The sequence below is a fragment of the Gorilla gorilla genome, chromosome 18 (assembly GCF_029281585.2).
Source record: "Gorilla gorilla gorilla isolate KB3781 chromosome 18, NHGRI_mGorGor1-v2.1_pri, whole genome shotgun sequence".
NCBI classification, from domain to species: domain Eukaryota; kingdom Metazoa; phylum Chordata; class Mammalia; order Primates; family Hominidae; genus Gorilla; species Gorilla gorilla.
This window is the reverse complement of record NC_073242.2, coordinates 33,159,840-33,175,128: the sequence shown is the minus strand read 5'-3', so window position 1 is coordinate 33,175,128 and position 15,289 is coordinate 33,159,840. Positions and strand designations below refer to the sequence as shown.

Sequence of the window (15,289 nt, the reverse complement as noted above, 5' to 3'; positions counted from 1 at the left end):
GGCACGTGGATCACTTGAGGTCAGGAGTTCGAGACCAGCCTGGCCAATGTGGCGAAACCCCCTCTATACCAAAAATATTAAAAATTAGCTGGGTAGGGTGGTGCGCGCCTGTAGTCCCAGCTACTCGGAGGCTGAGACAGGAGAATTGCTTGAACCTGGGAGGTGGAGGTTGCCATGAGCTGAGGTCATGCCACTGCACTCCAGCCTGGGCAACAGGGCGAGACTGTGTCTCAAAAATAAAATCAAATCAAATAAAGAGCATTAAGAAGACAAAAGGGAACGTATGATGAGAGTTGGTTGAAAATATTAATCGCCCTTGTCAGTATTGGTTTGAGGATAATGATTTATCCTCAAATGGTTTTTCATCCTCAAATGGTTTTGAGTGATCACAGCTCACTGCAGCGTCAATCTCCCGGGCTCAAGCAATCCTCCCACTTCAGCCTCCCAAGTGGCTAGGACCATATGTACATGCCACCATGCCTGGCTAATTTTTGTATTTTTTTATAGAGACAGGGTTTCACCATGTTGCCAGGCTGGTCTTGAACTCCTGGGTTCAAGCAATCCTCCCACCTTGGCCTCCCACACATTTCAGCCAAACCAGATTGAGTCTGCTTGTAATATCTCAAAAAGGCTCAATCTCAAGACATCATGAGAGCTCAAAAAAAATTGCAAGGGACTGGGGCATCCTGATCTGGCTGGTCTCTAACTGGAACTTGATGCAGGACAATGTACATCTCCACTGGTCTTTTGCATGTGGTGGTCAGCAAAGAAGAAATACAAAATTTTGGGATGGAAGAAGAGTGGTCTCTGCCCATCCCCAACTGCCAGGCCTCCCTTCATTGAATGCAGATCACGCCTAATCAATTCATTACAAGATCTCAACCATAGCATTTCATTCCCAAAATGATTGATAATAACAAACATTTACTGAGATTTTGCTATGTGCCAAATATTGTACTTAAGTGTTGTTTCAGCAGCTTTGCTAGGATACAATTTACGTACTGTAAAACTGATCCATTAGAAGTATACAACTTGGCCAGGTGTGGTGGTTCACACCTGTAATCTCAGCACTTTGGGAGGCTGAGATGGGGAGATCATGAGGTCAGGAGTTCAAGACCAGCCTGGCCAACATGGTGAAACCCTGTCTCTACTAAAAATACAAAAAAGTTAGCCAAGCACACCTCTAATCCCAGCACATACCTCTAATCCCAGCTACTCGGGAGGCTGAGGCAGAAGAATTGCTTGAACCCGGGAGGTGGAAGTTGTAGTGAGCTGAGATTGTGCCACTTCACTCCAGCCTGGGCAACAGAGTGAGACTCTATCTAAAAAGAAAAAAAAGTATACAACTCAAATATGTTCAGAAAATATATAGGGTTGTATAGCCGTTACCACAATCCAGTTTTAGAATATTCCATCACCTCCAGAAACTCTCTCAAACCTGTTTGCAGTCAATCCCCTATCTCATCCTCAGCCCCAGGCAACAGTGATCTGCTTTCTGGCTATACAAATTTGTCTTTTCTGGAAATTTCATAGCAACTGAATCATGCAATATTCAATTCTTTTGCACCAGGCTTCTTTCACTTAGTATAATGTTTTTGAGATTCGTCTAGGTGGTAGCTTCCTTTTTATTGGTGAATGATATTCCATTACGTGAATATATCACATTTGTATATCCATTCACAAGTTGAGGAACATTTGGATTGTTTCAGCTTTTTAGCTATTATGAATCATGCTGCTGTGAACATTCACCTACAGTTTTTTCTAATGACATATGTTTTCATTTCTTTTTACTTTCTTTTTTTTTTTTTTTTTTGAGATAAGAGTCTCACCAGGGTGGAGTGCAATGGTGCGATCTCGGCTCACTGCAACCTCCACCTCCCAGGTTCAAGTGATTCTCCTGCCTCAACCTCCCAAGTAGCTGGGATTACAGGCATGCGCCACCACTCCCAGCTAATTTTTTGTATCTTTAGTAGAGATGGGGTTTCATCATGTTGGCCAGGCTGGTCTTAACTCCTGACCTTGTGATCCACCTGCCTCAGCCTCCCAAAGTGCTGGGACTACAGGCGTGAGCCACCGCACCCGACCTTTTTTTTTTTTTTTTTTTTTTTTGAGACAGCGTCTTGCTCTGTCACCCAGGCTGGAGTTGGAGTGCAGTGGCGCGATCTCAGCTCACAGCAACCTCCGCCTCCTGGGTTCAAATGATTCTCCTGCCTCAGCCTCCTGAGTAGCTAGAATTCAGGCACGTGCCACCATGCCCAGCTAATTTTTGTATTTTTAATAGAGACAAGGTTTCACCATGTTGGTCAAGCAGGTCTGCAACTCCTGACCTTGTGATTCACCCACCTCGACCTCCCAAAGTGCTGGGATTACAGGCGTGAGCCACTGTGCCCGGCCATGTTTTCATTTCTTTTGAATGGATACCGAGGAGTGGAGCTGCTGGTTGTATAGGAAACTTACATTTAACTTTTTAGGAAATGGTCAAACTGTTTTCCAAAGTGAGTGTGCCATTTTTTACATTCTCAACAACAACATATGAGGATTCTAGTTTCTCCGCATCCTTGGTAACATTTGGTACCATGTCTTTTTTATTAGAGCCATTCTTTGTATTTTTATTTATTTATTTATTTATTTATTTATTTATTTATTTATTTATTTATTTATTTTGAGACAGGGTCTTGCTCTGTTGCCTAGGCTGGAGTGCAGTGGCGTGATCATGGCTCACTGTAGCCTCAACCTCCCGGGCTCCAGTGATCCTCCATCTTCAGCCTCCCAAGTAACTAGGACTACAGGTATGCACCACCACACCTGGCTAATTTTTGTATTTTTTTTGTAGAGACAGGGTTTCACCATGTTGCCCAGGCTGGTCTTGAACTGCTGGGTTCAAGCAATCCTCCCACCTTGGCCTCCCAAAATCCTGGGATTATGGGCATGAGCCACTATGCCCAGCCTATTACAGCCATCCTAGTGTCTGTATAAAGGTATCTTAGTTGTACATCATTTTCTATATCTAATCCTCCACATTGTGTTAGTCAGTGTAGACTAGGTTATGCTGTGACAGCAAACAATCCCCAAGCATCAGAGGCTTGAAACAACAAAGGTTTACTTCTCACTTCTGCTACATGTCTAGTGATTATTAGAACTGGGAAGGAGGAACAGCGCTCATCAGAGACACTCAGAAACCCAGGCTAATGGAAACTGCTGAAGTAGGAAAAGGCACACCTCACACCAGCTCTTAAAGCTTCCACCCAGAAGCAAGAAGTTACTTTCATCTTCACTTCACTGGCCAGTCAGTCACATAGTAATAGTTAACTTCAGAGTAGGCAAAAACTATAATAATAACTTTATCATGTACCTAAACGGGAAGGGGAATTGGAATATTTGTAAATAATCTATTGACTTTCACAAATACTAAGAGGAAGGTACTATCACCTTTTTGTTTTGTTTTGTTTTGAGACAGGGTCTCACTCTATCACCCAGGCTGGAGTGTAGTGGCGTGATCTCAGCTCACTGCAACAGTTCAAGACCTGTATTCAAGCGATTCCCCTGCCTCAGCCTCCTGAGCAGCTGGGACTACAGGTGCACGCCACTGCACCCAGCTGATTTTTGTATTTTTAGTAGAGACAGGGTTTCGCCATGTTGGCCAGGATGGTCTCAAACTCCTGACTTCAAGTGATCCACCTGCCCTGGCCTCCCAAAGTGCTAGGATTACAGGTGGGAGCCACTGCACCCTCTAAATGAAAATGGACCCTCTCCCAGTGTTTTTGCCAATTTCCAGTTAAGAAGCTGACTTGATCAAATCCAATCACACAGGACTCTCAGTGTTTGGAAGATGGTCTTGACTTTTTGAGAGGAAAACCACGGTGCATGAGATGGGGGTGGGCAGAGAAATATGATTTGTAGCTATAAAGGCGATGATGACAGGAAGAGGGGTCTTCTTACCTTTCAGGAGACCATTAATGGACCCCAGTCTCAGGAAGGCACTAATATTCCATAGAACTTACTAACCATGACATGAGTCTCACTAGCATGAGCTCTATCCCATTATAGGATCAAGCAAAGCCACCTGCCAAAGTTGTTCTTCTACTCCCCCAGTGGGGATGTCTAAAAAATCCATTAATAATAAACAAGGGCTGAATACAGGGTTCATGCCTGTAATCTCACTTTGAGAGGCTGAGGTGGGAGCATCACATGAGACCAGGAGTTTGAGATTAGTCTGGGCAATATAGTGAGACCCTGTCTCTACCAAACAACAACAAAAAATAGTTGGGCATAGTGGGGTGCCCCTGTGGTCCTAGCTACTCTGGAGACTGAGGTGGGAGGATTGCTTGAGCCCAGGAGGTTAAGGTTGCATCGAGCTATGAATTGTACCACTGCGCTTCAGCCTGGGTGACAGGGAGATTCTCTTAAAATAATAATAATAATGATAATAATTAACAGTATCTCAGCCAGGCGCAGTGGCTCATGCCTGTAATCCCAGCACTTTGGGAGGCCGAGGCAGGCAGATCACCTGAGGTCGGGAGTTTGAGATCAGCCTGACCAATATGGAGAAACCCCACCTCTACTAAAAACACAAAATTAGCTGGGCGTGGTGGTACATGCCTATAATCCCAGCTACTTGGGAGGCTGAGGCAGGAGAATCACTTGAACCTGGGAGGCGGAGGTTGCAGTGAGCCCAAATCATGCCATTGCACTCCAGCCTGGGCAACAAGAGTGAAACTTGGTCTCAAAAATAATAATAATAAATAAAAATAAACAGTATCTCAATGAAAACTTTAAGGTAGCTGTTGAGAATGTAGGCCTGGGATTCAAATTGCCTTGCTTCAATTTATTAACAATGTATCTTTGGTCAAGGCACTTCATCTCTGAGCTTCAGTTTCCTAACCCATAAAAAGGTGACAGTAAGTTGGGCTTGGTGGCGCATACCTGTAGTCCCAACTTCTTGGGAGGCTGAGGCACGAGAATCGCTTGAACCCAAGAGGTGGCAGTTGCAGTGAGCCGAGTCATCTCACTGCACTCCAGCCTGGGTGACAGAGCAAGACCCTGTCTCAAAACAAAACAAAACAAAACAAGGGTCCATTTTCATGAATACGGCATGGCAGCAGCGAACTCCAGGCTGGCTTGGTACCCCAAGAGGAAGGTGGCCATGGGTTTCCAGGTACCATGTTCTGAGTACAGTGTAATGGTGAGGAACGCAGGCTCCAGAATATATATATATACACACACAATATATATATGTGCTATATATATACACACAAATATATGTACTATATACATATATACGTATACATACACATATATAAGTGTATGTATATATACACATATACATGTATATATACATATATACACGTATATACATATACATATGCATATATATACATATGTACACATATATACATATATGTATATATACATATGTACACATATATACAGATATGTATATATTTTATATATAAAAATATATACATATATGTATATATCTAAAATATATACATATATGTATATATCTAAAATATATACATATATTTTTTATATAAAATATATACATATATGTATATATTTATACATATATACATATATATACATATGTATATACATATGTATATATTTATGTATGTATACATATACATATTTATGTATATGTACATATGTACATACGTATATATGTATATATTTTATATAAAATATATGTATATATTTTATATAAAAATATATGTATATATTTTATATAAATATATGTATATATTTATATAAAATATATGTATATATTTATGTACATATACATATTTATGTATATATACATATGTATATATTTATGTACGTATACATATACATATTTATGTATATGTACATATGTACATACGTATATATGTATATTTATATATACGTATACGGATACATTTTATATATACGTGTACGTATACGGATACATTTTATATATACATATACGGATACATTTTATATATACGTATACGGATACATTTTATATATGTATATATTTTATATACACGTATACGTGTATATTTTATAGATATAAAATATATATACATTTTATAAAATGTAGATAATAAAATGTATATCTATAAAATATATATAGATATGTATATTATATATATTATATATTTTATATATAATATATATAGTTCAGATTACAGGCATGAATATATAATATATATTATATATAATATATATTATATATACTATATATAATATATATTATATATGCATATATAGATATATAGATATATAAAATGTATGTACATTTTATATCTATAAAATGTATATACATTTTATATATAGTGTGTGTGTATATATAAGCACATGCACACAGTATTCCAGTGTTAATGGAATACCACTCAGCCAGAAAAAGGAACATAATAATGGCCTTTGCAGCAACTCTGATGGATTTGGAAGCCATTATTCTAAGTGAAGTAACTCAGGAATGGAAACCCAAACATCATATGTTCTCACCCCTAAGTGGGAGCTAAGCTATGAGGATGCAAAGACATAAGAATGACATAATGGACTTTGGGAACTCGAGGGGAAGAGTGGGAGGTGGGTGAGGGATAAAAGACTACACATTGGGTACAGTGTGTACACTGCTCAGGTGACAGGTGCACCAAAATCTCAGAAATCACCACTAAAGAACTTATCCATGTAACGAAAACACACCTGTTCCCCAAAAACTATTGAAATAAAAATCTAGATAATCATTGAATCTGGCAAGAAAAAAATATGGTATTGCACCTTGTGGGTATGATCAGGTACCCTGTGGGGGTAATGTTTGGATACCTAGAGAGGCCCCAGCTCTGGGACAGTGCACCTCAGGCCACCCCAGGAATCCCTCCACACCCCCAGGACTCTGGTGGTCCCCTCCAGCCTTTGATGAGGGCTTATTACCCTTCTAAGCCACCCCATAGGACAATATCTAAGATGATCCATCTGCCAAGATGGTCCCTACAAAACATACTCTGCCACAACAAACTGTGGGGGTGCAAGCCAATGTCAGCTTCCTAGCCACAGTCTCTCCCGCTCCAGGTGCTCAGGATTGAGTCACACGCAGCCCCCATAGTCACTTCTCTTTCTCTAATCTTAGCTTTAGCTTACGAATGAACCCAAAAAGTATTAGAATCGATTGAATTGGTAATTAGTTTTAATCAAAATAAATGATTTCAACTCATTAGATTATGGCAAACTGATCAAACTCTCCACAGCCTCTCAGAGAAGCTGCTCTCACCAGACTTAAGGTGCAGGAATAGGGGCTAAACACCCCCACCTTTGTGTGTGTTTGTTAGTAGGTGAAGGACAGCAAAGTATTTGCAAAAAAAAAAAAGAGAAAATTCCTTATAAATTCTCTCTCTCTTTTTATTTTATTTATTTATTTATTTTTAGATGGAGTCGTGCTCTGTCGCCCAGGCTATAGTGCAGTGGCACAATCTCGGCTCACTGCAACCTCCGCCTCCCTGGTTCAAGCGATTCTGCTGCCTCAGCCTCCCAAGTAGCTGGGATTACAGGCAACCACCAACATGCCTGGCTATTTTTTTTTTTTTTTTTGGAGTCGGAGTCTCGCTTTGTCACCCAGGCTAAAGTGCCGTGGCACAATGTCTGCTCACTGCAAAGTGCTGGGATTATAGGCGTTAGCCACCGTGCCTGGCCTAAAATTTTTAAAACATTTTTTGAGATGGGGTCTTGCTATGTTGACCAGGCTAGTCTCGAACTCCTGGCCTCAAGCAATCCTCCCATCTCTCCCTCCCAGAAGTGCTAGGATTACAGGTGAGCCACTGCATTGGCCAGTGCATGCATTTCTGAACAGCCCAACAGGGCTAGAGAAGTGGGTGAGAATGGGCTGTCGTTTATGGATGGAACCAGGATGTTAGTTGGGCCAATCAACTTTAACCAGCCTGAAAAGCAAAGGGAAAATATTGGCTCATGAAAGTGCAAAGTTGAAGCCTGGGTTCCAGCACCAGGTCTGGCTGGATTCAGGCTTCAAAGGATGCCACCAAGATCTGTTTTTCAATGCTGCCTCCTCTCAGTACTGATTTCATTCTCAGCCAGGTTCCTGCTGGGGTAGCAAGGTAGCCACGGCACTTCTCAGAGCTGCCTGCTCTCAGTTCAAATCCAGAGGGAAATCCAGTGCGTCTTCATCCTAGCACTCCCAGTTAAAGTCCTGAGACTTCACTGCAATTGCCATATGTATGTCCCATGGCCATGCCTGTAAGACCTGTTGATGGGCAGGTGCAGGCTTGGGTCAAGACTAGTTAGGGCTCCCCTCTAAGACGAGGCACCAGAACCACCCGGCTGAGAGTAGTAAGAGGTGGTCGAGAGACCTGTGATCATCCAGGGAGGGAGGAAGGCTGCCGGACAGGAAAACCAACAGATAGCTACTCTACGTGTTTAATTTTTACTATCAGAGACCAGACTCTGGAGCTAAACTGCCTGGCTTCCAAACCTGGCTTCCCAGCTGTGTGGGCTGGCATAAGGCACATCATCTCTTGGTGTCTTGGTTTCTGCATCTGTAGAATAGAAATAATAATAGAGTCTCTACCTCATAGGGGTTTGGAAAGAGTAAATGAGTTTTTATTTTCTTTTATTTTAGTGTTTTGTTTGTTTTTGCCTGAGGCAGGGTCTCGCTTTGTTGCCCAGGTTGGAGTGCAGTGGTGTGGCCATGGCTCACTGCATGTGATCCTCCTGCCTCAGTCTCCTGAGTAGCTGGGACTACAGATGCACACCATCATGCCCAGCTAATTAAAAACAAATTTTTTTTTTTTTGAGACAGAGTTTTGCTCTTGTATCCCAGGCTGGAGTGCAATGGCACGATCTAGGCTCACCGCAACCTCTGCCTCCTGGGTTCAAACGATTCTCCTGCCTCAGCCTCCCATGTAGCTGGGATTACAGGCATGCGTCACCATGCCTGGCTAATTTTGTATTTTCAGTAGAGACGGGGTTTCTCCATGTTGGTCAGGCTGGTCTCAAACTCCTGACCGCAGGTGATCCATCTGCCTTGCCCTCCCAAAGTGTTGGGATGACAGGCGTGAGCCACCACACCCAGCCTAAATTTTTTTTTTTTTTAAGAGATGGGTCTTTCTGTGTTGCCCAGGCTGGTCTTGAACTCGTGAGCTCAAGCGATCCTCCCACCTCAGCCTCCCAAAGTGCCAGGATTACAGGCATAAACAACAGCACCCAGCCCATAAGTGAGTTTTTACAAAGCATTTAGAATAGTGCCTAGAATTCCCCGTCAAGGGCTGAATCAATGTTATGGACTCTGGTTATTACGATAGTGAGTTGACCTTGTTGTCCCATGGCTTTGTATTTATTCACAGTTATTCCAGGGGTTTCTGCCCCCGCTCGTCTATCACGGTGATGTGATGACTCCGCCTCCCAATCATGCTCTTCAGCATGATTAAAACCAAAGCCACACCAGGTCTGGAACATGGGCCCATACTGTTTCCCACCATAAAGATCAGCGTGCATAGCGAGGTCCTTTTAATTCACAGTTCAGGACCCGCCATGGAAACCCTATCCATTCCTGCATTTGGCAGGAAGAGGGAAGCCAAGAGGAAATCCTAGTACTTGGTGCCTTCCCGTAGGGAGTTTGCAATCTAATCTAAAAGACCAGAACACTCTGTCAATGCAGTCTGAACCAGGATCCATTCCCAGGGGGAGCAGCCAAATTGCTCAGCCGGGTCGTCTTGCAGAGCGGCATCCTTCCTCTACAGCTCATTCTAACTTAGCATGTGAATGAGCATTTAGAGATGAAGACAGAATCGAACTGAATCCCAAAGTCTGACTCACCTGCTTCTTTTCCCTCTCCTGAACAACACAGGGGAAAAAAAAGTACAACTCTTCCCCCACGTAGTACCAGCAGGGTAACCTGAGAACATCCATTTAGCACGTCTGTCCCTGCAAAAAGGACCTTCCAGTGACACCAAGCTGAGCGTATCCTCACTCTATTTATAGGTGCTGTTTGTTTAATTTGAGTCCAGTCTCTAAGAATAAGTAATGAACTCATCTTGGGCACCAGCCAGAGCCTACAACTCTGAGACGACCCGTAAACCCCTTTCCCTTTCCTTCTGGTTCTGGAAGGGATTCTGTAGTTCAAAGGTGAGCCACTTTTGTTTGCTGGGCTAGGGTGGGCTTGAAACCCAGATGTGTTTGGAGATTTGGTTTTATGATGGTTTCTCAGTACGGTTTGGGGATTGTTTACTTATTTACTTTTTTTTTTTTTTTGGTGTTTGGTTTTGGATTGGTGATTGCAGAACAGATCTGTAAACTCTTTGTCATCCACAAATGATTGACAAAGACTGAATATCTCCAGCCCTTCATTGGTTGATCTTCAGATACAAAGAGACCTCGTTGGGACTCAGATGTCCCCCAGTAAGGAGGCCATGGCCTTGGAGAAGCAAAATCCATTCCTTTTCAGTTTCCTTCTGACTTGGTAGCAGAAACTGGGGTCAGGTTATCTCCTAAGGTCTGATACCATTCCTGAGATGCTGTTTTGTTTTGTTTTTTTCAGGCTATGTGATAAGGACCAGGAGCCATGACCCACTAAAACTTTAAACATCTAACCCCAGAACTGGTTGCACTTGAGTCCAAAGCAGCATTGTCTCTTGCAAACAAGTTCAGTTTGCACTTTAAGCTCCTCCCTTGCTGGCCTGATGGTTTAGTGACCTTGAGAACTGGCCCCATTGATTCTGAAGGGAGTGACCTAAATGCAGCCTTTGGGCTTGGTTCAGTATATTCGTATATTGAAGTGTATTAGTCTTTCCTGACACTACTATAAAGAACTACCTGAGGCTGGGTAATTTTTAAAGAAAATAGGTTTAATTGGCTCATGGTTCCACAGGCTGTACATGAAGCATGGCTGGGGAGGCCTCAGGAAACTTACAATCACAGCAGAAGGTGAAGGGGAAGCAGGCACATCATCCCTGGCTGGAGAAGGAGGAAGAGAGTGAAGGGGGAAGTGCCATGTACTTTTAACCAACTAGATCTAGTGAGAACTCATGAGAACAGCAAGGGGGAAGACCGCTCCCATGATCCAATCACCTCCCTCCAGACCCCTCCCTCCATCATCAAGGATTACAATTCCACATGAGATTTGGGTGGGGACACACAGCCAAACCATATCATGTAGCTTCCCCTCATTCTCCCTTTCCATACATTTATCCTTAAGAAGTTAACCAGGCAGCTGGGCGCAGTGGCTCATGCCTGTAATCCTATCACTTTGGGAGGCCAAGGTGGGCAGATCACCTGAGGTCCAGAGTTCGAGACCAGCCTGGCCAACATGGTGAAACCCCATCTCTACTAAAAATACAAAAATTAGCCAGGCATGGTAGTACACACTTGTAATTCTAGCTAGTCAGGAGGCTGAGGCGTGAGAATCACTTGAACCCAGGAGGCGGAGGTTGCAGTGAGCCAAGATCGCGCCATTGCACTCCAGCCTGGGTGACAGAGTGAGACTCTGTCTCAACAACAACAACAACAAAAAAGAAAAAAAAAAAAGAAGGTAACCAGGCTTCTCTGAGAAGGCAAAGATCAGTGTCCATTCATTCATTTCTCTCAATATCTGTGGCCCCTCTACTCTATGCCAGATACTACTGTGGGCACAGGAGACACCTTGATGAAAGGGACAAGGTGGTGGTGAGGTGATACCTGACAGAGAAAACATTTAGCCTCCCTTCTTTCTTCCATTCATCCATTCTTCCATTCAAAAAGTATTTATGATGCGTGGTCTATGTGTTAGGCACAGGACTGGGTGACAAAATACAGCAGTGAGCAAAAGAGATTGCGCCTTGCCCTTGAGTAGTTTGGAGTCCAATGGGGAAGATGGATATTAATGAAATAATCACCTAAATAAAGATAGCATGACAAATGATGGAGAGCTTGTGAGACAAAGGTCAAGGGGCCATGTGAGAGTGTAAGAGAGGGATAGGCCTGGTTGGGTAGGCAGAGAATGGACGAAGACTAGGCATACTTGAGATGCCCACAGTGGTGTGTTGTCTGTAGAGTACAGGGACAACCGACGGCTCTCTGTAGAAGGTGTGCTTTTGAGTTTCTATTAGCCGATTGGGGCCATCCACACTCTCACCTGATTGTCCTGAGGACTGTCACAGGCTGATAGGTCTCAGGGAGAGTTCGGCCCACAAATGAGGGTTCCACCTGGGTGATCAGCACATTAGGGTTGTGACCTTGACTTACGGGTTTGCAGTGGACAGCGTGACAGATAAAAAGACACTCTTCTCATTCTACCTCATTTGGGTAAAGGAGTAAACAATAGCATCATCCCATGACATCATTTTCAGACGTTTGCCTGTATATGGTGGCTCTATCACCACACTCAGAGACCAGGATAGAAAGATGGCCCCACGTTCCCCTCTGCAGTTTCACGCAGACATGGGGAGCATCTCAAATGTCCACATGCAATGGCTTTGGAAAGAAAATTCTCAAAGAAGCAGTTAGCATCATGTAGTATCTTTCTGTACTAATGTGAGGGCAACTTTGAGACAATCCCTTCAGCAGAGAGCTTTAGTTTATTTGAAAAAATACTACTGTATTTTGTCTCTTTTATGCCCAGTGTTTTGTAGGCACCAAGTAAAAGCCAAGAAAAATGTAAGAAATTGCCCTGCCCTGAAAAAGTTTACAAGGACATTCAGAAAAGAATTTTCAGCTAGGCGTGGCGGCTCATGCCTTTAATCTTAACACTTTGGGAGGCTGAAGCAAGAGGATCACTTGAGCCCAGGGGTTCAAACCAGCCTGGGTAACACAGTGAGACTCTATCTCTACCAAAAAAAAAAAAAAAATAGCTGGGTATGGTGGCATGTGCCTATAGTCCCAGCTACTTGGAAGGCTGAGATAGAGGGATAGCTTGAGCCCAGGAGGCGGAGGTTGCAGTGAGTCATGTTTGCACCACTGCGCTCCAGCCTGTGTGACAGAGCAAGACCCTATCTCAAAAAAAAAAAGAATTTTCATTCATTTATTCAACAAACATTTGAGTACCTATGTTGTGCTAGACACAGAACCAGGAACCAGGTGAGTAAGACAAGCACGATGCTTGCCTCATGGAGCTTACCGTCTAGAGAAAGGAAAGAGATACTCAAACCATCAACAAACACGATAATTTCAAGTGGTTTTACATGCTAGACTGGTCAGAGACCTCTCAGAGAACGTGACATTTGAGCAGCAGCTGTGCAAAGATTTAAAGGAAGAGCATTCTAGACACAGGGAAACAGGAAGTAGAAGCCTCTGAGGCATGCAGCAGATTGGCTTAATAAATAACAAGAAGTGAGTGTGGCTACAACTCAGCAAGAGGGTGAGTCGTGGGCAGGCCAGGTTTAGAGTGCGAATTTTATTTTGAATGCAGAGGAAGCCTTTGGCAGGTGAAAACATGACACTTCAACCTGAACTTATTGATCTACCTCGGGGTAGATCTGTGGCCTCAGTGAACTTTTGGGAGTAACAGACCTGGGATTCTTAGAACTTAGAGCCCCAGGTAAACCTACAGATGGAAAGAAAAGAAATTGGCCAGGCACAGTGGCTCATGCCTATAATCCCAACACTTTGGGAGGCAGGAGAATCTCTTGAGGTCAAGAGTTCAAGACCAGCATGGGCAACATAGCAAGACCCTCTACAAAAATTTTTAAAAATTAGCTGGGCATGATGTTGCACACCTGTAGTTCCAGCTACTCAGGAGGCCGAGGCAGGAGGATCACTTGAACCCAGGAGTTTGAGGCTGCAGTGAGCTATGATCACACCATTACATTCCAGCCTGGGCCACAGAATAAGACCCTGTCTCGAAGAAGAAGGGGAAAGAGAAGGTGAAGGAGGAAGAGGAAGAAGAGGAAGAAGGAAGACAGAAGACAGGAGAAGAAGGAGGAGGAGGAACAAGGAGAAGGAAGAAAAATAATAATAAATTAATATTGGTCTGTTTCTTGAGCCTGGGAGGTTGAGGCTGCAGTGAGCCATGTTCATGCCACTGCACTCCAGCCTGAGTGACAGAGTGAGACTCTGTTTCAAAAAAAAAAAAAAAAAAAAAAAGGCCGGTCATGGTGGCTCACACCTGTAGTCCTAGCACTTTGGGAGGCTAAGGCAGGCAGATTGCCTGAGCTCAGGAGTTCAAGACCACCTTGGGCAACATGGTGAAACCCTGTCTCTACTAAAATACAAAAAATTAGCCAGGCATGGTAGCATGTGCCTGTAGTCCCAGCTACTCAGGAGGTTGAGGCAGGAGAATCACTTGAACACATGAGGTGGAGGTCGCAGTGAGCTGAGATCTCGCCACTGTACTCTAGCCTGGGAGATAAGAGTAAGACTCTGTCTCCAAAAAAAAAAAAAAGAACAGTCACTTCTAACCTCAGAGGCTTTCCTGGGTAGGAGAGGATGAAACTGCAAAGTGAATAAACCATATAACAGGTCGCTGCTTGTGGCTCAGCATATTTCTTTCCTTTTGGGGACAATGCCCTTCAGGAAGCCACTGCTTTCCTGTTCTTGGGAATAGGATTTGGCTCAAGCTAGTCAGAAATATTTTTCACTTCCTATCTCCACACCAAAGTGACTGGCTCTGGGATGGGCACAGAACCCAGTCACAGCCAGTGAAACTCAAGAAGACATTGTCTAGAGCCTTCTGGCAAAAAGAAAAAAAAAGAAAAAAAAAAGCTTTCTCTCTTTTCCATGGGAGCCATCAGTATAAAGATGCAAAGTTTAGAACCACTGCAGGCATTTGTGACTATGGGGAAGATTCTGGAACTGTTAGGGGCTGTGGGGGAGCATCGCATGGTGCCTGAGGATGAAGCCAACACCACAGAAGGTAGAGCGAGAGATGGAGAACGCTGTGTCCTTGTGAAGCCATTGAGCCCCAGGGTTGAGCCTCGCCTGAAGCCAGACCTATTGCTGGAGGTTTTAGTGGCCTCCGCCAGTTAAATGCTCTTTATTATATAAGCCAGTGTAAGTGGGGTTTCCTTGCTGCATAAAGAGTCTATATGATACAAACATTGCAATAGGTACCCAACAACACTGAGGGCCTCCTCTGCACCTTCAGTTTCTAGGAGGAAGTAAGCCTGTTCCAGGACCCAAATAAATGGTCTCGCCTCCCCCTTCTCTATTTCAGTGTTTCCATGCCTCCTGTCACCATAGCACTGTGACTCTCATGGAAAGGCAGAGGAAGCAGAGGAGGAGAGGGTGCCTGTTTCCAGGCTGCGTTGCCACATTGGGGTGGGGGCTGGAGAGACAGAGAGAGAGAGAGAGGCGGCTCTAAGCCTGACATTTCAGGATAGAGATAACAGGGTAAAAATAAACTCCC

General features: G+C 43.5%; 1 long non-coding RNA gene across 1 annotated transcript in view; it reads left to right on the top strand.

Annotated features, from left to right (window-relative positions):
* The window catches only part of LOC134757502 (uncharacterized), a 41,641-nt gene extending 28,863 nt beyond the window's left edge, over positions 1 to 12,778 (top strand). Inside the window, exons 4-5 of the long non-coding RNA XR_010131538.1 lie at positions 9,955 to 10,098; positions 10,511 to 12,778. This is a non-coding gene — a long non-coding RNA (uncharacterized lncRNA). The remainder of the gene's footprint in view (positions 1 to 9,954; positions 10,099 to 10,510) is intronic.
* The last annotated feature ends 2,511 nt before the right edge of the window (positions 12,779 to 15,289 follow it).